Raw genomic sequence first — 25,400 nt, 5'->3', positions numbered from 1 at the left:
AATATTTCCTGTTTTTACCTCTTAATTGTAAACAGGCAATTACAATTTTCTTCTTTTATGCTACTTAACTAATCTAAATTTATTTGTAATAAGAAAAAGTTTTTGAAAAACATTATAGAGTACCTAGGAAAAACTATTATATTCCAGATAGTGAAACGTAAGTCCAAAGATGACTCTTGACATTCTCTGGTGGAGGAACCACACCTGGTTGAGGACATTTGGGAAACGCGTCAGAACACATCCTGAGTGACCTGCTGTGGTCATGCATTCCATGCTATGGAAGTTCAGAGGAAGAGCCCCGAACTGCCCTTAGAGCAATGGGTCATAGAGGCAAAAACTGGCAGTTTGGGAGCAGATAATGAGTAGACCACAAGTAGAGCAAAAAGGGAGCTACATTTCATGCAGAAGAAATGGAGGGTGCAAATGCACAAAACTGTGTGAACAGTTGGCATATTTGATAGTGATGAGTAAATAGGTCAAAATATAATGCATTGGGGTTGTGGCAGGAGATGAGATTAAAATGTGCAAAGGAACTTCACCATAAAAGGACTTCAACCCCAGGCTGAACTGGGGCTCCCCAAAGGGTATATTGGGAAAAGGACCTTTATAAATATAATTAAGCTAAAGATCTTGAGATGAAAAGATTATGCTAGATTATCTGGATGAGCCCTAAATCCATTCATAAGTGACCTTATAGGAGACACTTAGAAGAGAAGCCCTGGAGGAGATGCCCTAAAGAGAGAGGACAGATATCGGAGTACAGTGGCTACAAGGAATGCCAAGGATTGTCTGCTGCCACCAGAAGCTAGGAGAGGCAAGGAACAAAATCTCGCTAAGAGCCTCTGGAGGAAGCCCAGCACTGCTGACACCTAGGTTTTGGACTTGTGGCCTCCAGAACCATGATAGAATACATTTCTGTGGGTTTAAGCCACCAGGTCTGTGTCTGTGGTGACTGGCTGTGGCTGCCATTAAGAAACTAATACAAAGGACATTGCATGCTATCTAATGAAGACCTTTACATGGACTTCAGTTGGGAATAAATCCATCATATTTGTGTTACAACTTTCCATGGATGAAAATAATCCTTTAGCTTAGATGCAAGAGCTCATAGGTTTTTATAATAATTATAATGAGTTAGAAAAGCCAATTTGGGTCTGTTTATCTCAAAATAATTGCACAGAACCACATATTTTATATACATAGGGTTAAAATACTCTATCATTAGCACTTTCCACAGGGTATCTAGGTGCTCAGTATAATGGCTGCACTGAAATCAAAGATAGTGTCTTCAGAAAGACATCCTTTTAAAATAAATATTATTGATATGAATGTACTTTTTTGCACAATGAAATAATCTACCTGAGTTCCTTAAGCCCTATCTTGATTTTTAAAAAAAGATTTTATTTATTTATTCATGAGAGACACAGAGTGAGAGGCAGAAACATAGGCAGAGGGAGAAGCAGGCTCCCTACAGGGATCCCGATGTGGGACTCGATATCAGGACCCCAGGATCATACCCTGAGCAGAAGACAGATGCTCAACTGCTGAGCCAACCAGGTACCCCAAGCTCCATTCTGATTTGAGCAATATTCTTAGCCTGTCCGAACATTTGGTAGTTTGTCAAAGGATAATGATATTTTGCCTCTTTGCCTCTAGGGTAGTTATGAATATCAAAATGAAATCCCATATGATTTTGCACAAAGGGGTGCAAAACTGGATGTGAGAACATGTGTGACTCTGGGTACACTTCTGCACATAATTATGATGTGGTATTATGGAAACGTCCTAGATAGCTTGTCCTGTGAGCCCACGAAGCTCCTAATGAAGTCACAGGCTTTGTGTGTGCATGTCCTCTAGGTGGACCAAAATTCAGGCCACCTTCCCAATTTATTCTCCCCAGCTTTGATTTACTTTTGTCAGCCAGGAGAGATGCTGAACAAATAGGAAACATGATCTACACCAGAGCTGAGGCTGAGACTTTGTCCTCTAGCTTCTTGGCCTGAAATCAGTCAGGACAATGTGAATCCTGGAACAGTACTCAGGCCAGTCTCATTCAGGACTGAGCCACCTGTGCACACCTAAGGAGCACTGGCTGACGAGGCACTGGCCTGTGCTCTGGCAGAGAGCGAGCCATGGCTCTCACCAAGAGCTTTGCTTTAAACTCAATCTTCAATCACTGCAATTCCTTCCTGAATTGCATATTCAGGATGGAATTAATGTAGTAAACCTGTTCTTATCTTTCACTGATTTCTTTAAATTAATTACCAAATTTAAGCACATACCACTTAAATGTAGTGTTTCTTTCCTTTTCCTAACTTATACTACCCCATCGTCATCCTTGAGTTGTTCCCAGCATCCCTTCTTGTCTTCCACAGAGGTTGTCCATGCCCAGGGACACTCAGAATAAAGACTCCATTCCCCACATAACAAAGTTTGGGCCAGTGGGATTTATATGGGAATGACATGGAATATTCAGGAAGTGTCTTAAAGGGATGTCTTCATTTCTTCCATTACTTCTTTGTCTGCATGGTCCAACACTTAGGTGATACCTTGACATGGAAAGTATATTGAGGGCAGTGGATCAACAGAGGAGAAAGAGGTGGGATCCCAGCCGATGTGGAAACCTCAGACCAGACATGATGGCTTATAATTAATTGACAGAGCTATAAATTTCTACACTGCATAAACCACTGTTATTCTGGATTTTCTATCCCATAGCTTGATCTCTCAAAGCAAAAGCCAGATGGCAGAGTTCAAGGTGTGTGGTCGGAATTGGCCATACTGACAATGCGTCATTGAAGGAATAAAATAAAGGGGAAATTATAACCACTATGAGAATTTCTTGTCCCCCAAAATAAACTGGCCTGTGAACTTTTGATGATATACTTACTCATAATGAACTTACTCATCTCAGTATGCCCCCTTCTTTTTGGTTGCAGGCTTAGAGCAGACTTTGCATTAGAGAACTTAGTAGCAGACACAGAATAAAAGGGAAAGAATGGAGAATGTTATAAAAATCAAAATGGTTATAATTCTCCCTTTAAGTTTAGATGTTTGAAATCTATGTCTCATCATTAGGAGTAATGAATCTCTGCGTATGACCTAATATTTTGGGGTCTTAGAACCATAGCACGGCGAACACTTTCTGCTCCACACATCTGTAGCTACAAATCCAGATTTCATAGAAACCATTAGTACGAGGAAAGTTCATGTATGAGGCTCTCACAACAACCGGCTTCCTGGTATTGAGCCACAGCACATGCTAAGAATGACTTTGTTGTTTCTATCAAAATAGTGATTATCACTCTATGTGTCTCTGGGTGCTTCAGGATGGCCTGTGCATTCCTTGTGTAACTTATTTTGTTTTATTCAGCACACAGGGAAATACAAAACATATCCACAACTGGGTTCATAAAACTTCCGACCCTGTTACACTGCAACCAAATAGCCAGGTGCTTGGTGTGTGGGGACAGCATGCTGAATAACAAGCCAGAATAGGGAAAAGTATATGCAAGTGCATGGTTGTGAGGGTTATTTGACAAGCCAGTGAGGTCGTAGCTAGAAGGCTCTATTAAAGTTCGTGCTATTTCTAGAGGGGGATCTCTCTGCTTGGATTTAAATGTCCAGTTGCCTGTCGGACTCAGTCCACCAGTGAAGCTACAAGAGGTCACTCTCTTGAGGAATCAGAAAGTCTCTGCAGGAGAAGGTCTACCTTTCCAGCAGCCTGAGTGTAGCACAGCACATTAGGAAGCACCGTCAGAACAGCAAAAGGCCAGAACTACTGGAGGTATCCATGCTTCCATTATTCTTTTCTGCTTCTCCACTTTGGCCATGTTGCCTCAGCTCAAAACCTCTCGAGAGAATTCTCTAAAGCAGAGGAAGATTGAACTGAGAGTTACACATTCATGGTGTGAATATCCTTTGTACAGGGATCCAAGAAAAAGGTTAGAGCAAAAAGAGCTATGAGTGAATAATTTTGAAGTTTGGGGAATACTTAGGGTTCTTTGGCAAGAGGGAAACAGAAGGCCAACAACTTGTGTTTGCCTTCACACCTGGAAAGTACTTCTGGCTTGCAATGGAGGTTTTTTGTTGTTGTTGTTGTTGTTGTTGTTGTGGGGGGTGGGGGTTGTTTTGTTTTGTTTTGAGCAAAAAAAAAATTTTTTTTTTTTAGCTGCTGATATTTCTGCTCCTTTTTCAAACTTGGTCTGATCACTTCCACAATAAAACCGCATCCATCATTTTATGTGTTGATGAGCGAGTTGTTTTTTTTTTTTTAATGAAGAAAAGAAAACACCATTACACAGTTTAGACATAGAGCTGAGTGGTGACAAGTGCTCTGTCCTTACTTCAGTATTGATATTACATCATCACACATCAGGACCCTTGAGAGTTGTTCAAAGCAGGACAAATTTTCACAATATTAATTCTGCCAATCCATGAGCATGGACTATTTTTCCATCTCTTTGTGTCTCCCTCAATTTCTTTCAGAAGTGTTCTATAGTTTTTAGGGTATAGACCCTTTACCTCTTTGGTTAGGTTTATTCCTAGGTATCTTATGCTTTTGGGCGCAATTGTAAATGGGATTGACTCCTTAATTTCTCTTTCTTCAGTCTCATTGTTAGTGTATAGAAATGCCACTGACTTCATGTATACAATGGAATATTACTCAGCCATTAGAAATGACAAATACCCACCATTTGCTTCAATGTAGATGGAACTGAAGGGTATTATGCTGAGTGCAATAAATCAATCGGAGAAGGACAAACATTATATGATCCCATTCATTTGGGTAATATAAATAATAGTGAAAGGGAATAGAAGGGAAGGGAGAAGAAATGGGTAGGAAATATCAGAAAAGGGAGACAGAACATGAAGACTCCTAGCTCTGGGAAACGAACTAGGGGTGGTGGAAGGGGAGGAGGGCAGGGGGGTGGGGGTGAATGGATGACGGGCACTGAGGGGGGCACTTGACGGGATGGGCACTGGGTGTTATTCTGTATGTTGGCAAATTGAACACCAATAATAAATAAATTTATTATTAAAAAACAAAACAAAACAAAGCAGGACAAATGCGTGGAGCTTTGCAGGTGCATCAGAGCTCCACAGCCCTCCAAAATCTGTTCTTGTGGGTTGACTTTTGTCCTCCAAACCAGATATTTTGAAGTTCTGACTCTCAACACCTGGGAAAGTGATCTTATTTGGAAAGGTTTTTGCACGTGTAATCAAGTTCAGATGAACTCATTAGAGTGGATCTTCCTCTGAGGTAAGTAGGGCCCCCTACTTACCATAAGAAGGAAGTGCCATGAGAACACAGGCACTCCCAGAGGTGACATCACATGCCCGCAGAGGCTGAGACCACAGTGATGCAGCTGCACACGAGAAGTTCCACCACCAACAGCTGGAAGAGGCCAAGAAGGAGTTTCCCCTCAACGTTTCAGACGGGGAAAGACTCAGACGACATCCTAATTTCAGACTTGCAGCCTCTGGAACTGTAAGGCAATAAATATCTGTTGTTTTAACACCCCTACCCCTGTTGGTGGTACTTTGTTACAGAGGCCCTAGAAAACCAATAGGTCTACTCTTTCCCATTTTTGCGAATATCATAGCCAAAGTCATGACCTGACCCAGTGTTTTCATACCCTCAGGGTAGCTTTGTCATTTGTTGAATCGACCAATATAAGATAGATGATGCTCTAGTAATGAGCATCTCCAAAATTTGGCAGCTTAAGAAAACAGGAGTTTAACTCTCCCTTCTGTACTCATGTAATGCAGCTCAGCAGTGGGAATTCTGTTTATCACTGTTTTTCAGACCCCAGCCTATGACTGTGCCATCTCGAAACAAGCATTCAGGATTTTCTTAGGAGAAGACGTCATGGAAAATCCTGCACTGGCTTCTAAATGATTCAAGCCAGAGGGGCATCTCATCTTTTACTCACACTTTATTGCCCCAAAGTAAGTTATTTGGCCTTGCCTCATTCCTAGGAGATGAGAGAGTGTGCCTGGAAGCAGAGATGAGCAAAACGTAATGAGGACCCCTGGTCATGTTACCACATTTGCTACTTTTTTTAAAAAAAGATTGTATTTATTTATTCATGAAAGACACAGAGAGAGAGAGAGGCAGAGACATAGGCAGAGGGGGAAGTAGGCTTTCTGTGGGGAGTCTGATGCGGGACTCGATCCCAGGACCCTGGGATCACACCCTGAGCCAAAGGTGATGTACAACTACTGAGCCACCCAGGCATCCCCCACATTTGCTAATTGCTTCACTTCATTTTCTCACTTTTAAATTGGAATCTCAATACTTACCTTCTTTGGTTGTTGTGAGATTCCAATAAAGGTGTGTAGACCACAACAAATATTAATTCTTTCTCTTTCCACCTTGTTTCTGCATCTTTATAAAACCTTTCCTTCTGTTGCGCCATCCTCTGACTTGAGAGTTTCTCTCTGGCCCATTCAGTGATCCCTCTACTGCCTCCCATTCTCAGCCCTTATGCCTTCTTTTGACTCTTCTTCCTCTTCCAGACTCTGAAATCTAGGCTCCCTGCAATGTCATCTTTTCCATTTGTACCTCCTCTTTCAATGGTCTCCATGTCTATTACTGCACCTCATATCTTTGTGTAGCTATCTCTGGTCTTAACTCTCCTCGAACAACAGAGCCAAATTTCCAACTACTTGCTGTTTACAGTTTCCCGAACTAGCCGTGTTTCCTTGTTCTTCCAGAGACTTTCTGCAGCAGACTCCACCAGAGGCTTTGAAGCTTACACCAAACGTCACTTCCTTTCACAAATGTTGCCTGAATTCCTCCAGCCTACTTAGACCTAATGTTTAAGTACTTTTTATGTACCTACCTAAGTATGGATTCATGAAAAGAGGCTAGGCCATGATTTGGCAAGTAAGGACAGCAAGTTCTTGGTTGCTGGCATAAGACGAAAATATTTCCATGTGTGTAAGAAAGACTTGGCTGAAAAGAATGGAACCTGAAACTGATCAAGCCTATAGACTTAGAGGAAGCATGGGAAAAAAAAATTACACAACACCACCGCTATGTGGTCCATGAACTGAGACTATAGGAAACTACAGGAAGAGAAAATGTTGTTAGCCAAGCATATATAAGAAAAAACACAGAGAAAAAGAGGAGGAAGAGAGAGGAAGAGAAGAGCGGTGGGGGCTGGGGGCGAGAGATAGCTGTAGATCAGAAAAGACATATCAACCTGCTACAATTGTTGCATCCTGATTTGAACAACCCATTAAAAATTATGAAGTAAGAGAAATTTGATTCTTTGAAGGTATTATTTTAGTTTTCAGGTATGATAATGTTATTTAGTTATGTCCTAAAAGTATATTTAAATATTTTTAAATAAAATACATTAATATAATGTCTGGTATTCAAAATAATCCAGAGTGTGAAAGTGTGGGTGGGGATATAGATCAAGTATAATTTGGTGCGAATTGAAGCTGGATAATAATATGTGACGGTTCATATTATTCTCTTTTCTTTCTATACGTGCAAAATTTTTCATAATTAAAAAAAAGATCAGCTGAACTTGATAAACAACAACAAAGCCTCCACCAATTTTCCTGATGTGAAAGGGTGAGATATCTCATTAGCAGTTCAGTTCCAAATGGATTTGATGATTCCTATGGGTTTTTGATATGGAAGTGCAGAGGAAAGACAATTTGGTGCCTGAATTCTTTTGGGATCTGAGGATCATAGATCAGTGGTTTGCATTATAATTTAAATCAAGTTTAAACTCTAATATACTGTCGAATCACAAATAACTAACAACTTTACACAAACTTCCTTTCGCTCCAATTCATTTCATTTCCAATGCAATCTGTTGACTTGTGAATGCATACAAGTGTCTACTTTTATTTTCTCTTTATTAGTGTCATAGCAGCCATCATCAAAGTAATTATTTCTATTGCCATGCATTTAATTTTAACTTGTCTCTTGCATGTTGCTACAAGTCATTTGCAAATTCTCATGTCTATGCAAGAGCATAACCACATTCATGGTCGTGGTCGTCAACTTTAAAAATCAATTTCTCCCTTGTGCCCATAGTGAAAATGATTACAGGTTATATAAAAGCAAGTTTTATCATGACAGTGGAGCAGAACTGATGTGGCATACTAATTTAGTCATTAAAGTGTACACAAAAAATTACAGTGGAAAGTTGTCTGCAGAGTTTGATTTTTTATTTTTTTCTGCCACAGTTGCCCTGTTGCAGGAGAGCACCCTCTCTTCTGATGGGATACAGAATCTCTGAAGCTCTTAGGGGCACTTTGATTTCAACTTCACTTAGAAAGTGATTAAAATGTTACACTCTAGGGGCTCCTGGGTGGCTCAGTCCGTAAAGTGTCTGCCTTCAGCTCAGGTCATGATCCCAGGGTCCTGGGATCCAGCCCCACGTCAGGCTCCCTGCTCAGCCGGGTGTCTGCTTCTCCCTTTCCCCCTGCTTGTGCTCTCTTTCTCTCTGTCAAATAAATAGGTAGGTTCCTGCGAGTCCAGGGTGACAGTGACAAGGCTGCACTGGCAGAGAGACACAAAATTTAAAAAATAAATAAAATGTGACACTCTAGAAGTGGCAACATTTTTTCCTTAATTCCTAAAGTGGAGAGATATTGCCATTAACCAAACAAGAAGGAATGGAAAGAGGAAGGAAGAAAAAGGGGAAAGACCTCTTAGCAAGTAGAACTTCGTAATTTTTATCGATATGCCACTTAGTACTTTCTCCATATTGATGAAATCGGCCACTTGTAAAGGAATATTCTGTTTGTGTCTTTTATGAAGCGACGTCACAGCAGCTATTCAACAACTCTTTTAGCTCTAAATCTAACTAGATCACCCATTTATTCCATTCTAAACACCGAGGGATGGGAAGGCAAAGCCCTTTCAAACTCAGACCTTTGAAGTCAAGGAGAAGAGTCGGGATAATCGCAAAATACATCAATGAACAATACACAGCCAGACAGCGGGACAACTGGGAAGGTGGGAGATGTTCACTGTGGGTTTCAGTGTCCAGGAAGCAATCCCCACAAGAGGAAGGACACTAAAAGAGACAAATGGGAATCCTTTGATCTGGGAGAAGAGGAAAGCATGAGAGAGCAGTGCACGCAATTCCAGGAAGGGAACGTTCAGAGCCTGTTTGGGGGAACTTAGTGCACCAGCCCGATAGCAGTGCAGAAGGTAAGATTATAGGCTAATTCAGTGAAGTTGTTCAGGATCTCCAGTAATATCCAGGACTTTAAGCATCTTTTAAAACCAGGAATTAACACACAAAGTGACACTTTAAGAACGTGCTCTTGTGGTTGAAATGCTGATAAAAAGCTGCAAAGGTAAGCATTCTCTCTCTCTGCCATTCTGTCTTTCACCGGACCCCAGAGGAACCTGTATGTCAATAGAAAGCCTACACGTTACCCATCAAGATCAACATCTCAATTATGCATATTGTCATGGTTTTCCAGCTTGTACGTTAGCATAGATCTCGGTTCAGGGGTGTGGGCTAAATTTGCTTGCATAATATAGTGTGTTCAATGATGCAGGGGCCACACATATGGTTCATTCTCTGTGATTGGCAGAGGACCTTGTATTTTAATTTGCAGCACTGTGATTATTTGGATACTTTAGAAAGCCATGTTTCTGGGAGTTTCTTCTCCAAACCTCCTTTTTAAGGAGGCCTACTGTTCCAGTAGTTTAATAAGCTTTCCATATCTCTTGTACTGTGGTTGGCACAACCGCACAGACAATAATGGGTGTTCAGCATATGTGGGGCGTCTGGTTCCCAGCATTTGCCAAGAGCCATGCACTGGGAAGCAATTCTCATCTTTACCTCACTGAAGCTCTCGTACTTTGTGTGGTAGTTACTTACCATCCTTTCATGTTCAGTGAAGAGTTAGGTCATTTTCTGAAGGTAACAGAGCAAGCAAATGATGAAGCCAGGGAAAAATCAAATTAATAATATTAAATTAATAATAATTTCATTAAGTTGGTAATAAATTTGATTGAATTATATAGTTGAGGTATATGAAGGGACTGTGTATCCACTTAACAGGTTATTTATTTATTTGTTTAAAGAGTGTATTTATTCATGAGAGACACACAGAGAGAGGCAGAGACATAGGCAGAAGGGGAAGCAGGCTCACTGCGGGGAGCCTGATGCAGGACTCGATCCCATGACCCCGCGATCATGACCTAAGCCAAAGGCAGATGCTCAACCACTGAGCCACCCAGGTGCCCCTCCTTTGTTTTTTTTTTTTTTTGTTTGTTTGTTTGTTTTTTTTACTTATTGCAAACATAATAAATGCATAGGCCAATGGCCTGCTGGGACAATTATCTAACCCTAATACTATTCCTGCAAATAACAGGCCACAGTGACCCCTGAAGTAGCAGGGAGCTGTGCCGAGCTGTTTATTTGAAAACCCTTCAAGAAATGATCCGTTAAACTAAGTGCTCTAATTCATGCCCATATGTTATTTCATGGCTCTCTGCAAGAAAAATGTAGAATTACTTCCCATTATCATCTGCAGATTATGTCACAGCACTTGGGTGGCAACATTTATTTTTTTTGGAGGATCGAATGAGTACAGGGGAGAAAAGAAAGGGATCATCCACTGGCGATGCCCTTCCTCTCCATCTCTGTGTGCAAACATGTCAAAGCTACTTCCTCTGTGACGTATCCCAGAAGCCGTCTCTCTCTGAAGAACTGCCACAACATCATTCCGCAACATTGTCTGCTTTCTGTATTGTATTATATGTATTCTTATTCATCTCCTTTCTCTTTTATCGGATTTCAGGCCACTTTATGTTTGATTCATCTTCTTATCTCTCACTGTGCGTACGTGAGTAGGACATATGGTAGTCATCAAAAATTTGTCTAAACTATAGGATCGTAACATAGGAAAGTCCTGAGTAGGAACAGAATCAGTGAATTTTAAGTGGATGGCCTCTCTTTTTCACATTGATGTTCAAAAGGTGAACAAAGATTTCTCATAATAATGAATTCGACAATCTGATTGAAATTCATTTTGGTCCTTGCTGAATTTGACCACAGAACATATCCCTGTCCAGTGTGGCTAACAAGAGAAATTTTATTTTTAAAGATTTTATTTATTGATTCATGAGAGACACAGAGAGAGAGGCAGAGACACACACAGAGGGAGAAGCAGGCTCCCCATAGGAAGCCCAATGCAGGACTCTATCCCAGGACCCCAAGATCATGACCTGAGCCAAAGGCAGATGCTCAACCCCTGAGCCATCCAGGCGTCCCTCCAGAGAACTTTTAAAAAGAGTTAATTAATTGTAACAAGACTTAGGTCCTCTCTAACTAGCTAAATTTTATTTCAGCAAGAGTTCTATTTACTTTCATCTTTTGTTTGATCATGAACTTTTAAAAGTGCAGATGCCAGTTACTACTCAAAGTGATTTAATTCTAAAGCTTTGCCCTGGTTAAATTGCATGATCTGTGGGTTTGTATCACCTCTCCTGACCATGAGTTCTAGGCAACCAGTGAAGGTAGATGAGTCAAGAAGTCAGTGACAGAACAGATGCATTCTAGAAGAATGGGGCAAAATTATTGGGTTAATTTTGGATCGATAAAGACTAACCAAACCATAATTTTTTTTCCAAGCAATTTAAGATTCCTTGGTAGATAAACAGCAATATGAAAGAATCTAAGTTTTAGGAAATCACTGTGGCCCTCATCTCCCAAGAGACCTAAGTTCCTATTTTGTGAAAGATCCTTGACATTTTGAAAACTTAATTAACTGAGCATCCCTGGGGTGTAGTGGAGTCTATATTTTCATTAAACTCCCCCTGCCTAAAATATCTGACATAGATTTTCTGTGAAAACTAAACTGTAGACAGGAACCAGTAGTACATCTTTCGGGGCAGTGGGCACATCTGTGCAGCCTCACAGAAGATCTGTGAAGTTCCTGAGGTTTTCATCCCTGCTGACTGCTCAGAAGCGTTGCATCTGCTGTGTGTCTGCTGAAGCAGGGGCCACCAGGACTTCAGGGAACGGGCTTTCCGAGAGACAGTAATTTGTTACAGAAGAGAGGGCCTTTATGTAGATAGAGGCGAGATACCACTGATCCTAGATTTTCATTGAAATTGTTAGGTGCCAGGAATCTTAATGATTAAATGCACCAATGCACCTTGCTTGAGAAACAGATATCCTACAATGTGAAAAATCTTTCATCTTTTCTTTTCCCAATATCTAGTCAGTATTTTCTGCACAGGAGTCTTCCTTAGGAAAAAAAATGTAAAATAAGTATATTCTAGAACCTGTTATCGCTATGCCAAAATGAATGGTTGCCAAGACCAGGATTTGTCAAACTGAAATTAGAGACTGATCCTCATACATAGCCTTGCTTGGAATGCCTTGTGACTTAGTTTATCCCCCTTTCCCTGTTCTTTTTTTTTTTCTCCTTCTGCCTCAAAAACTGCCTTTCGGCGTCCAATTAGTTGTTTATTCCCGTGATGATATGTCAGTACACTTGAGTTTACAATCCTATTAGGCAGGCACTGTTTTCTGTGAGCCCTGTCACCTCACTGTGCACTGTGTCCCCAGAAAGACAGTGGCACCTTCCCTAAGCAGGAACATGGAAAACTAAGGGCAAAGGCTAGCATTGCCCAGATGCCTGCTGGGGCTTGCCTGCTAGGAAGATGGGTTTGAGGTTCTCCATTCTACAACCTTCTGAAATCCTTCATCCTCTCAACCCTCCGTGAAATCCTGGGATTGCAGCTTTCAGCAGGACAGGTGATTGTGTTCGGCTATCTTCTCTTTCTGGAATCTTCTTTCTCCAGCACAGTTTCTGTTGTGTCCCCGTGTCTTTGCAAATGTGATGCCAATACTCAATTCTCATAGACACTTCTAAATCCAGGAGACTTTACTAAGGAGCCAAGGGCATCAGAAAGGGGCCACAAGGGGGAAAAAAAAAACCAGTCAAATTCTTAGTGTCCAAAATCTTTCTGAACCACCTCACCTGTGGAAATAGACCCTCACCTACAAGTGGCTCCTAGATTTCTCAGCTTTGTCTTCCCCTCCTCCACAGAGCCTTTTCAGCTTCTTCCTCAGAGTCCACGGACTCCCTGACACCTGCCTTACGTCAGGCAGGACGGTCTACGGCTCTGCTCCCGGCCCTGCCCAAGCCCTCGCCGGCCTGCAACGCAGTCCGTTCATTCCTGCATCTGGAGAAGGTAGAGTGCAAGTAGGTAGCTCAGCAAGTGAATAAAATACAAATGCAGTTCGCATTTTTCACAGTTCTAAACATTTATTTTAGGTGACAGTAAAAGAATGATGGCTTGGATGTCAAGGGGATCCTGGTTCCAATTTCTGTGTAATTTTGAACAAGCTATTTGTATTTTCAGATCCTAGGTTCTCTCAGCTGGAAACGGGGCCCTAATATGAGGTCGTTGTGAGAAGTAAAAGTGTCAACACACGTTGAGCATTTAGGGTGAGGCCTGACACAGACTAGATGCTCAATAGATACTTTGGCTTGTTTCCCTTGTTTAAGGTATAACTATAAATGCCCATAAAGTTTACAGATAATAGATGATATCCCTGATAGTAAACAAGCACTCATCAGTATGTCTTGCACCGTTACTGGTGTATGTGAGCATGCCAAAGTCGGGATAGGCTATTGCCATCATAACAAATCACCAAAAAGTTTACAACTTAAAAGAATACAAATAAGTGGGGCACCGGGGTGGCTCAGCCCATTAGGTGTCTGCCTTCAGCTCAGGTCTCAGGGTCCAGGGATCTTGCCCCAAGTGAGGTTTCCTGCTCAGTGAGGAGCCTACTTCTCCCTCTCTTCCTTGCTCTTGCTCTCTCTCTCAAATACACAAATAAAACTTAAAAAACAAAAAACCCAAATATGTTAAAAAAGAAAAAGAAAAGAACACAAATATCTCATCACGGGTTCTGTGGATCCAAAGTCCTCATTGGCTCAGCTGTGGGATTTCAGAGCCTGAGATGCAGGTTTGTACAGGTTCTTACCAGGAGGCTCTGGGACACATACCCCACCAAGCATGCTCAGGGCATAGCAGAATCCAGGTCCTCAGAGTTGTAGGACAGAGATCCCCATTTCCTCTCTTGCTGTCAGCTGGTGGGCGGAGGGCTGCCCTTACTTCCTAGAAGATTCTCTCCAATCCTTACATGTGGGGCCTACATCTCAGAGCCAGAAACAGCACCTTCAATTGTGTTCACACCTGGGGTTCCTCTGACTTTTCCTTCCTCTGCATTTTTCTGTTTCCGGTGAAAAAATGTTCTCCACTTTTAAGGATGCATGTGATTAGATTGGGACCAATCAGATCATCTAAAACAATCTCCCTGTTTTCAGTGCCATCATACTTCTATCTGCAAAGGTGAGGAGTCCTTCAGAACATCTTTGCTCTCCAATCCTTACACGGGAAGAGTTAGCATTTGAAATAGAATGGAGACGTAATAAGTGCAGAATGGAAATGAGCAACATATGAAGAATGTATTGTATCAGATTTCATTGATCTTTATCCTTATAATTTTAATGACCTAAAAATATCATCCTACACGTATTCCCTTTGCTTCTTCTGAAAATAAATGACTTGTCGCCAAATGAAATAAGTGAACATTCTTCATTAATGATTAAGAAAAGCATGTTTATTATATGCATTTTAAATTCACCCTATTGATTTCAGACATTTATTGATATCTGTTGAAGTATTAAAGTTACTTTTGAGTAAACTTACCTTTTTAATGCCAATGAAATGTTTTTTAAGTCTGATATTTCAAACTTATAAGAATTAAATTATTTGATTCAATAATATGCACGAATGACATTACTATTAATTTTCCTTTGAAAATGCCCCTGGCAAATCAATCAACCAATCAAATATTGAGAAGCTCTTTTGTTTTCTGCCGAAGTCTAATAAAACAAATAACATCCAAAGCTAGTTTCACAATTGTTACAACAACTGAGAAGTGTTTTGAGATAATTTAATGTAGCCAAAAGGGGTGGCTCAGTTGGTTAAGGGTCTGCCTTTGGCTTAGGTCAAGATCCTGGGGTCTTGAGATTGAGCCCCACTTTGGGCTCCCTGCTCAGTGGGGAGCCTGCTTCTTCTTCTCCCTCTGCCTGCTGCTCCCCCTGCTTGTGCTCTCTCTCTGCAAATAAATAAATAAAAACCTTTAAAAAAATAATAAATGCAGCCAAAAGAATAACTGGAGTATTTTGAATCTGGGGAAGAATGTCAGTGGTGTTTGACATGTCTTACTTAGAATCAAAAGATATGTTCAGGCTATTCCTCTGCTAGGAAGTAGGATAGACCAGACCACGTCCAGCCTGGTGCAGAGTAGCTGCTGGTGTGAGGAGTGTTCTTGCTATAGCATTTGCGTCATAAGGACTGTGTGTCTTAAAAGCTTGGAACATTTCATGGACAACCAACAATTAGCTCTCATCACTGTAACACGCTCAGCAGACATTGCTGGAGTTTAAGTTTATACGTTATTATTAGCATAAGTACAATATTTGCAGCCACTCCTAGAGGTATGGTTAGTAATTAGAAAGTCTTTTTATTTTCATTTGACGCAAACACAGACTTTTCTATTTGCACTCTGTATTATTAAACAAGAACTCAGAAATGAGGACAGGCCCGTGGACTCAGGGTCGGGCATTTCATGCTCATCATTAGTTGACTTGGCTGGATAGTCTGCCCATGAAAAAGATGATGGAATTTTAAAGTAGATCGTGCTGTAGAGCTTGTCATAATTACACAGACTATTTTGTGCACCTTGTTTCATAACTCAAGACATTGTTTGCTTTTCTAGGAAGGCACAGAGTTTAGATATGTCCAATTGAAATTTCAAGTGCCAAAGAATGCTCAATTTAACAGGTGGAAAGAAGTGTACTGAGGTAAGGGTATCAGATGTTTGGTGGTCCCCTGGGTGAGCTGGCATCCCTGATGTCAAAAATAGAATGATGAGGTGACTCCACAGACAAATGAAACAGGCTGAACCCAGAAGTCAAGACAGTGAGCAGCCCCTACATCTGCGGGCAGTATCACAGCCCAACCATCAGTAGAAGCTCCTTGGAGAGGAATCCGGTAAGACCAAAGAAATATATTCACTTTCAAGACCTCATTATGTCTTTTATAGCCCTTTCCTCCATAAAATAATATGAAAAATTATGCTTGATCACTTCATTAGCGTAAAGGTGAGTGGGATTCAGGCTGGATTGTATTCACCTTTTATTTTCTTTTCTGATTAAAAAAAAAACAAAAACATTTATAGGTCCCTAGTTGGAAAGGATTTAAGACAATTCAGGATTAGTCCTGAACTCCTGAATATAAGTATAATTTGAAAGACCTCATTAGTAAAATTGTGAGCCTCCTCCTCAAATTCCAAGGAGGAAGAAAAATAGGCAGTTGTCCAAATTACATAATCTACAATACAGAATTGGCTTCATTGTTTCTCAAATTTTGTCAGAATCCTAAATTTGTGACAGTGTAAAACTTGCTCCTTAAAACTAACAATTTCAGAGAAAAACCATCATCATCAGACATTTTAATTATGCCCTAATATACCAATTTTTTGTCAACTCCCTTTCTGTGTGGCTTGTGCTCAAGCATTTAAAGATGACTACAACAATGGGAATAGCCCTGTCTACTTTCATTTCAATTGTAAGACCTAAGTACATATCTACCTTGTGCCATTTATACTTTATTTTATTTAGCAAGCACATACTGTGTTTACGTGATGACATCTCTAAGACTTTTAAAATATCAATCCTCGTTTAATCTCCACAACCATTCATTATGGGTTAAATTGAATCACCCCAAAAGCTATGTTGAAGTCTCAACCCCCAGAATCTGTGGATGTGGCCTTAATCGAAAAGAAACTCTTTGCAGACATAATCAAATTAAGGTAAAGTCATCCTGGAGGAGTGTGGGCCCTAAGTCCAGTGTGGCTGGTGTCCTTATTGTAAGAGGCTATGTTATGTGTGTGCGTGTGTGTGTGTGTGTGTGTGTGTGTTTACCACAATAAAATATAATCCTTATATACGTTGTAACTAAAAATTAAGGAAAAGGATCTATTACCCATAGTCACGAGAACAATTTAAATTATTCCATTATAGTTAAACAACACATAAAAGGTTTTGAAAAATACAACATATCGCATCCCAAAGAAAGACTTCATAAAAATTGGGCTACAATATCTGCCATGAAATTGAAACAGCAAGAGCAGGGCTAGGGGATGGACTTTCTTTCCCAAGTGAGCAATTAACTTCTTTGAACAGACTCTTCTGCAGATTCATGCCTTGTCAACCCAGCCTGCTGTAAGAGGGACTATTTTTCTGGATGGTGCATTCTAAGCAAAAAAAGAGAAAAAAATGAACTGTGAAGATAGGATCTTACAACTATTGATCCATAGCAATGTCTGAAGATGGCCTTCAGCCAGATCTTAACAAGCAAGCAAAACTTTACTTGAAACACAACTAAGTTCCCAGTCTTAGTGAAAAACACTTCATCATATATCATTCATGTGGGCAGTAAAGTCGAGTGGTTAAAAGCTTGTACTCAGAAGCAATTGGATTCCAGTTCATCTGCTCTCCAGATGGGCTTTGGGCTGGCTATCTCTCTTAGTGCCTCACTTTCTTCCCTGTAGAGGGAGGTGGTAACAGTCCTTCCCTCATGGGTGGTCTATGAGTTTTTAGGGCTGCCATGACAAAGTACCACAACTGGGGCTTAAAATAACAGAAATCTATTCTCTCAGAGTGTGGGAGGCCAAGAGTCTGAAATCAGGGTTGTTCCTTCTTGGGTGCTAAGAGGAAGAACCTATTTCATGGCTCTGTCCCAAATTCTGGGTGCTGTCCATAATCCTGGCAATTAGTGGTTTGTAACCACATCACTCTAATCTCTTCCTCTATAGCCGTATAGGTGCCTTCCCTCTGTGTGTCTTTGTCTCTGTGTAAATAAATATATATTTACAATATGAAGGCTATATATATATATATATATATATATATATATATTTACTATATAAAATAATAGTGACGATAGTAACCATGGTTTGTGGTGAGGATTATAAAACTAATATGTATTATATACATTTAAGTAGTTGGCTTATTCCCCCCACACCCCGTATGCACACACACACACACACACACACACACACACTCAGTAGGTTTAGGTCAGTTGGCATAAACTGTGTTTATTGTATTATTTCTTTTCAAGTACACTGAAAGTGAAAAGCAGTTCTCTACATAAGAGCCCTGTTCTAAATATTTCAGAATTTATGCAAAAGTAACCTCCTTGGATCGATGTTTTCACCATTGATATAGTCTAGGCCTTCTTGTCCTTAGCACCAAGTGTCTGTTGGAAATCACTGCCATTCGCTAGCATGTTGGCAGAAAGGAGGATATGTGTGGGTGTTCCAGGAAAAAACTTATTAGGAGAAAGAAAAATTGGGCAGTAACAGAACTTTTCCTAAATCTTTTCAGCTTTCATTCTATAAATCAACTAGAGTTCTGCAGAGCCAAAATCTGTCACTAAAGTTCTTTCCCTGGGCTGCAGGGTTGTGATTGAGTGACTTGTCCAAATCTCACAGACGTGATGGTTCAGGAGCTGCCCTTCGCAGTCTGTGATGAGATAGAGACTATTTGTTTTTAAAAAAAGGACTTTATGAAAATTGAATTTATGAGGAAATAAACCAGGATGTAAAGAGAATATTAAAACACCAAAACTGAAAACGCACAAAACATAGACTTCCAAAGGCCACAGTGGGAATGTAAAGGAGACACCTGAGTTGTGTGCAGCCTCGTGGCCGCTGGCACCCTTCAAACACGATAGATCTGTATTCTGCTGTCGGTGAAATATACAATAATTCCTTTTTTCCCTCAAATGCTTTCTCCCTTTCCCAAGTTAGGTTCTACCTTAATAAAATAAAAAGGAAAGAAAAAATATACAGGAAGCACTTAAAAGAGTGCATGTGACAACATACAAATGTAAGAGGGAGTACCATGTTGGCGTGGTAATGGCCATACCTGAAGACAGATTGGTGAGGAAGTCCTGCCGTCTTTGAAATACATTAGGCAGGAGGGATTTTCCTCTCTGCAGTTTTACATGGTAAATCAAGAACTGTGTTTTATTATTGTCGAGACTCAAGAGGCAGGTAAAATTAACCAAGAATAGGAAATATAATAAAGAAATTGAAGAGGAAGGTGTTTTTCTTTTTTCTTTTTTTCTGGCTTCCTCTTTTTTTTTAATTTATTTTTTATTGGTGTTCAATTTACAACATACAGAATAACCCCCAGTGCCCATCACCCATTCACTCCCACCCCTGCCCTCCTCCCCTTCTACCACCCCTAGTTCGTTTCCCAGTGTTAGGAGTCTTTATGTTCTGTCTCCCTTTCTGATATTTCCCACACATTTCTTCTCCCTTCCCTTATATTCCCTTTCACTATTATTTATATTCCCCAAATGAATGAGAACATATAATGTTTGTCCTTCTCCGACTGACTTACTCCACTCAGCACAATACCCTCCAGTTCCATCCACGTTGAAGCAAATGGTGGGCATTAGTCGTTTCTAATGGCTGAGGAATATTCCATTGTATACATAAACCACATCTTCTTTATCCACTCATCTTTCGATGGACACCGAGGCTCCTTCCACAGTTTGGCTATTGTGGACATTGCTGCTATAAACATCGGGGGGCAGGTGTCCCTCCGTTTCATTGCATCTGTATCTTTGGGGTAAATCCCCAACAGTGCAATTGCTGGGCCGTAGGGCAGGTCTATTTTTAACTCTTTGAGGAACCTCCACACAGTTTTCCAGAGTGGCTGCACCAGTTCACATTCCCACCAACAGTGAAAGAGGGTTCCCTTTCTCCGCATCCTCTCCAACATTTGTGGTTTCCTGCCTTGTTAATTTTCCCCATTCTCACTGGTGTGAGGTGGGATCTCATTGTGGTTTTGATTTGTATTTGCCTGATGGCAAGTGATGCAGAGCATTTTCTCATGTGCATGTTGGCCATGTCTATGTCTTCCTCTGTGAGATTTCTCTTCATGTCTTTTGCCCATTTCATGATTGGATTGTTTGTTTCTTTGGTGTTGAGTTTAATAAGTTCTTTATAGATCTTAGAAACTAGCCCCTTATCTGATATGTCATTTGCAAATATCTTCTCCCATTCTGTAGGTTGTCTTTGAGTTTTGTTGACTGTATCCTTTGCTGTGCCAAAGCTTCTTATCTTGATGAAGTCCCAATAGTTCATTTTTGCTTTTGTTTCTTTTGCCTTCGTGGATGTATCTTGCAAGAAGTTGCTGTGACCGAGTTCAAAAAGGGTGTTGCCTGTGTTCTCCTCTAGGATTTTGATGGAATCGTGTCTCACATTTAGATCTTCCATTTTGAGTTTATCTTTGTGTATGGTGTAAGAGAATGGTTCAGTTTCATTCTTCTGCATGTGGATGTCCAATTTTCCCAGCACCATTTATTGAAGAGACTGTCTTTCTTCCAATGGATAGTCTTTCCTCAGGAAGGTGTTTTTCTTAAGAGAAAAAATCAGAGCAGAACGCAGTTAGGAAATGTGTGCATATTTGTGTGCATGCATACACGTGTTTGTGTACATACACTCAAAGAACCAGATCTGTACAACAGCATTTCTATTGATTATGTTATTTGTAAAAGCATAATACATTCTGTCTAGTGTCAGGATCTGATGAGAGATGAAGGAGAAAGTAATGACTTCTTTAAAATTGATGTTTATTGGAACTGGGAAATGTTCTGTCATTATTAGCAAGGAAAGTATGGCATTTCTCATGTTAAAAAATGTAAGTGGTATGGCTTGTCCAGTGCCACTAAACCCTCTAGTTCCCCAGAATTTACATGAGTGACTCTATGATGTCACTAAAGAAGTCATATATCCCTTTGTTTTTTCTGAGGGGGATATGATTTTTGAATGACATTTTTGGGGCATCCTGGGCCTTTGCTTCTCAAAGAGTGTTCCGTTGGACCAACAGCATAAGTATCACCAGTGGCTTGTTAAAAATGCAGATTTCTTAGACCCCACCTCAGACTTACTAAATTAGAATGGGGCCGAGGCAGGAATCTCTATTTCAGCCACCCCTCCAAGGTGACTTGTATGCTCATTTAAATTTGAGAAGCATCATCAAAATACATGATTATTTGACAACCTAACATCTTTGCCTTCCTTCTGTGCCCTTAATAGAAATTTGCTACATTTTAAATAAACCCAGTACATGAATCTCTAAGCCAAGAACAACAATAACAAAACCGCAAATAATAAAATTTTTAAATGAAGTTTTTTAAATGAAATAGATTATGAAATTTTAAATTATGGGCACTTGTCGATACTTTGTGAACTTAGGATATGACTCCATTTGTTAATCTGTTTTATTTTATTTTTTAAAGATTTTTATTTATTTATCCATGAGAAATACAGAGAGAGAGGCAGAGACATAGGCAGAGGGAGAAGTAGGCTCCCTATGTGGAGCTTGTTGTAGGACTCAATCCCCAGACCCCAGGATCACACCCTGAGCCGAAGGCAGATGCTCAACCGCTGAGCCACCCAGGTGACCCTGTTAGTCTGTTTTATACATAAAGTTTCAAGAAAGACACAGGCAAATAGGCCCAATATTGCATAAAATAGCTATTTCTAAACAAACCCTCCCATAAATCTCACATTTGTATTAGATAATAATAGTAGTAGCCACTCTTACCTAGTGCTTAGTGACAGGCCTTTTCCTAGAAGCTTTGCAAAAATGAATTGACTGAATCCTTACAACATACCCATGATGTGTTGTTTGGTTATTAGCTCCATCTTACAAATGGGAAAATCAAGACTCTGAGAGGTTGAGTCAATGGCTAAGGTCACACACGTAATAAGTAACAAAGCCCGTAATCCATGGCATGCAGCCTAGCTCCAGATGTCATACCTTAATCACCAAGTATGTGATTTTATTTGTGTTATTTCACTAGTGAGAAAAGTGAAAAGTTCAACACTTTCTTAAGGTGACACAGTTGCTACTTGGCAACCCAGTTTTACTTCTCTGTCCAAACTTGACTGTTTCCTATTCCAGCTCTGTCTCTAAATACTAACCACATAAAATGGCCTTGGCCTCTTCTATAAAGGGATTGTATCCCATTGGGACTGTTAAAAGAATTAGTCCAAATCCAACCTGTGCAAAGAGTTTAGTGCTTTGCACATAGTAAAAACTCAACTTTAGCAAAGATTATTCATTACTGTATTAAGTAGACAAAGATTATACTGATTTCATAGAGTTTAGGAAGTTGTTCTAGCTAAGAAACATCTCCATCTCAGAGATGTTAAAATGAGTAAATACATGCATATTATAATGGATAAAATATGGCCTTCTCTACATGTTGGATTTTAAATCAGTGTGGAATATTGGATTGTCCCAGCATAACCATACCTGCAGCCAGTTTGTTAAGTTGTTATTATGTGCATGACAGGTGGCAGGAATATATATTTATTTTTCCCCCAGAAATCTGCTAAGGTATTTTTATTATTTCACTGCACAGATAAGACAATTGGGACTTATGACAATTGGGACTTAGAAAAATTAAACAGCTTTTTCAAAATCAAACCAGTGAGCTCCAGAGTCACAATGGATATTTGGACCCTCTGATCCCAGCCTTTGTACTAAGCTGTGGTGCATCAATGGTCCCAATCCCTGGATACTTTTCTTCAATCTTTCTTCTGTGCAAGTCTTTCAGCTCTGAGATCCTGACTCTTCACAAAGGAAAGAGCCATAACAATTGCATCAAAGGGCTTCATGAGATCAAGGGAGAGAAGGCAAGACCATTGAGGGATGGTGTATCCAGCCCAATTCAAAGGCAAGAGTTCAGCTCTTTATTAGTATTAATTGCACTCAGGAAATAAATACATTACACATCAATGAACTTTAGCAATTAAGTGAGAAGTCCCCAAATACACCTCAACTCCCTCAAGAATTAAATTAAAAAGAAAATGGTGACATTTGAAAGCAATGCAGGTAGGGCCACTGGGATCTAGTTCTTCAAAGTATTTATGCAGTAGATTTTATTCTGCTGCAAAGTAATTACCCTATCATTAAATATAAAGAAATAATAAAATTATTGACTTTGATATTGCATTATGGTCTGAGATAGACACATCAGCACCTGGCATTCTAAAGGACCCAACATAGGCTTTCTGATCTAACAAAACACATTTTCCAAGGTATAGGCCACACCGTGATAGGTGTCATGCCCAGAATAAGCCCTGTTCTTCTAATGTGCTTTCATCGTTAACAGCAGTAAGCATTTTATTTTCAGGACAAGCTAATACTTGGGACAAAAGAACAATAATGCTGGTTTCTTTTCTTTTGATTGATCATTATGCATATTAATTAATAATGATTAGAAAGGTCACTTCAAAGTTGTTCTTACGTTTCTATCTTGATCTCCTTGTCACTGTAAATTAACGAAAAATGAAATGACTTGAAGACACTTCAAACCAAGCCCAATCATAAATTTAAATTTATATTTCCCCCATTCAGGAGGTTTGCTTGAAGCAGGCAGTTGGAAAACAAAATGTAAACTTGTTCTGTAACAAATGACTTTCAGGGTAGTTTCATTAAAAAACAAAACAAAACCAGTTACTTCTACTACTGATAATGGGCTTTCCTCCCAGTTTTGTGCTACATGAAATTAAGGTTCAAACATATTAATACAGCAGAGGAAGTTAAGGTCTGGTTAGTTGATAGCATGTGACCCCCCAGCCCTTGCCGACAAGGTAGAAAATAGCAGCTATGTTGTGCTCTGTGTGGTTTCAACAAGTGACTTTACAACCTTGGTGGCTGTTACACTGGTAGCAACCATCAGATTAAATATATGCAGAATTCCATTATTTTAATATTTGCCCTGTGAAGGTTCTGGAACATAGTTTTGCCACTCATGAATTTACCACTAGACTTTAGATACTAAAAAGATACTAATTATGCAAGAAAAAGGAAGACTACAAAGAAGATCCATCCCCTCCCCCATTCTTTTCTTCACCATCCTGTGGTTCTCTAGGACACTTGTTTAGCGGTTTAATTTTGAAAGATTCTTTAATTTTGAAAGATGCATTTCCTACAGATGAAAGAATTAATTCATTAAAATTTGGAAAGTATCAATTTATAAAACTGAAAAAAAAAGGAACTAGTGAAAATTTGGAAGTTACATCTTTATTAATGAAGTTAAACACAAGTGTAGTACAGTTGATTGGGAGAATTAAAAAATGAGTATAACTTGCTTAAGATGAAAAGAAATGCAATCAATTATATTTGTAAATGGCTATAGATTTTGAGATGGCCATGAAGAAGTCACAGACATGCCCCCATGGCTGGGATTTTAAATTTTTAAAGTGATGGAAAATTAAATGGAGACAGTCAATTGTAGATGAAAGTAAGGAAAAGGTCATTGCTCTGTGGGATTTGATAGGAGATCTCATATGTGCTTCCTCTAGACTTTCTGAAGACTGGTGAAGATTGGTGATAGCTTCAAAACACTTCATGAGTTTTATCTGTAGTACATATAATACAGGAGATCAGAGAGCTGCTGTTTTGGTCACAGTGCCCAACAGAAGTTGTCAGGTGTCATTTAATACAATCTTGAGGAATTTAATGTTCTCATATAGGCATGCCACTAATTTTAACTTCCAGGGGATTAACAATGAGATTATGGATATTAATTACTGAGTCTCATCTTATTCTCTCTCATTAGCAGAAGACAGTCTCTGTGTGAGAGTACATTGATGCTGGCTTTGCACCTGACTTGGGCAAACGTTCTCTACAAATCAGTGTCCTCAGACTTCGTGCTGACTCTGCCAGTGGGGAGACATACCAGGACTCAGGGAAGTGACCTCTTTAGATTTCCTCAGCTCCTCATCTCTGACAGCAGCTCTCAACATCTCAAAACCTAAACCACAAAAACACCACCATTAATAATAAACAGTAATATAACTCTTCATCATGAATTCTGCCTGAAGCTAAGAACATTGCTTTCCATTACACCCAGCAAAACAAAACACCACAAAACTGGCAGCCTCAACAACTTAGTAAACATCCCCAGCAGTTTGTTCCCAGGCCGGCCGTGTATTCAGGTGGCTTCATTATTTACACGCGGCCCTGCCAAAAGAAGGAGGTGATTGCTTTCAATTTGTATAAAGAACCATTCTAGAAAGTAAAAAAACAACAACAACAAACAAAAACCAACCAAACAAAAAAACCCCACATATCCCTAAAGTTAAATGAAGACTCCATTTCTAGTAAGAATTGTAGTTTCAATACATTTTATCTCTGCTTTCACTTTTCAAGGTTAAAAGCATAATCTTACCTCTGGTGAACTCTCAAAGTCTTCCACTAAGGGAATGGACAGAGCCTTCTGA

At 39.8% G+C, this 25,400-nt stretch overlaps 1 protein-coding gene and 1 long non-coding RNA gene across 6 annotated transcripts in view; one reads left to right on the top strand and one right to left on the bottom strand.

Moving 5' to 3' along the window:
- FAM155A (family with sequence similarity 155 member A) overlaps positions 1-25,400 on the top strand; it is a 626,592-nt gene that overhangs the window by 462,699 nt on the left and 138,493 nt on the right. The gene's annotated exons all lie outside the window — the stretch shown is intronic.
- Positions 20,458-25,400, bottom strand: part of LOC106557592 — a 43,154-nt gene continuing 38,211 nt past the window's right edge. For 3 of the 4 annotated variants that reach the window (XR_005376580.1, XR_005376578.1, XR_005376583.1), the window contains 2 exons: positions 24,857-24,931; positions 24,206-24,536 (listed from right to left, as the gene is read on the bottom strand). This is a non-coding gene — a long non-coding RNA (uncharacterized LOC106557592). Of the gene's footprint in view, positions 20,517-24,205; positions 24,537-24,856; positions 24,932-25,400 lie in introns of those variants that run through there. The other variant, XR_005376581.1, reaches the window with a different exon arrangement.

This window comes from Canis lupus, chromosome 22 (assembly GCF_011100685.1).
Source record: "Canis lupus familiaris isolate Mischka breed German Shepherd chromosome 22, alternate assembly UU_Cfam_GSD_1.0, whole genome shotgun sequence".
Taxonomy (NCBI): Eukaryota; Metazoa; Chordata; class Mammalia; order Carnivora; family Canidae; genus Canis; species Canis lupus.
The sequence above is the reverse complement of the archived record's forward strand: the minus strand, read 5'-3'. Positions and strand labels throughout refer to the sequence as shown.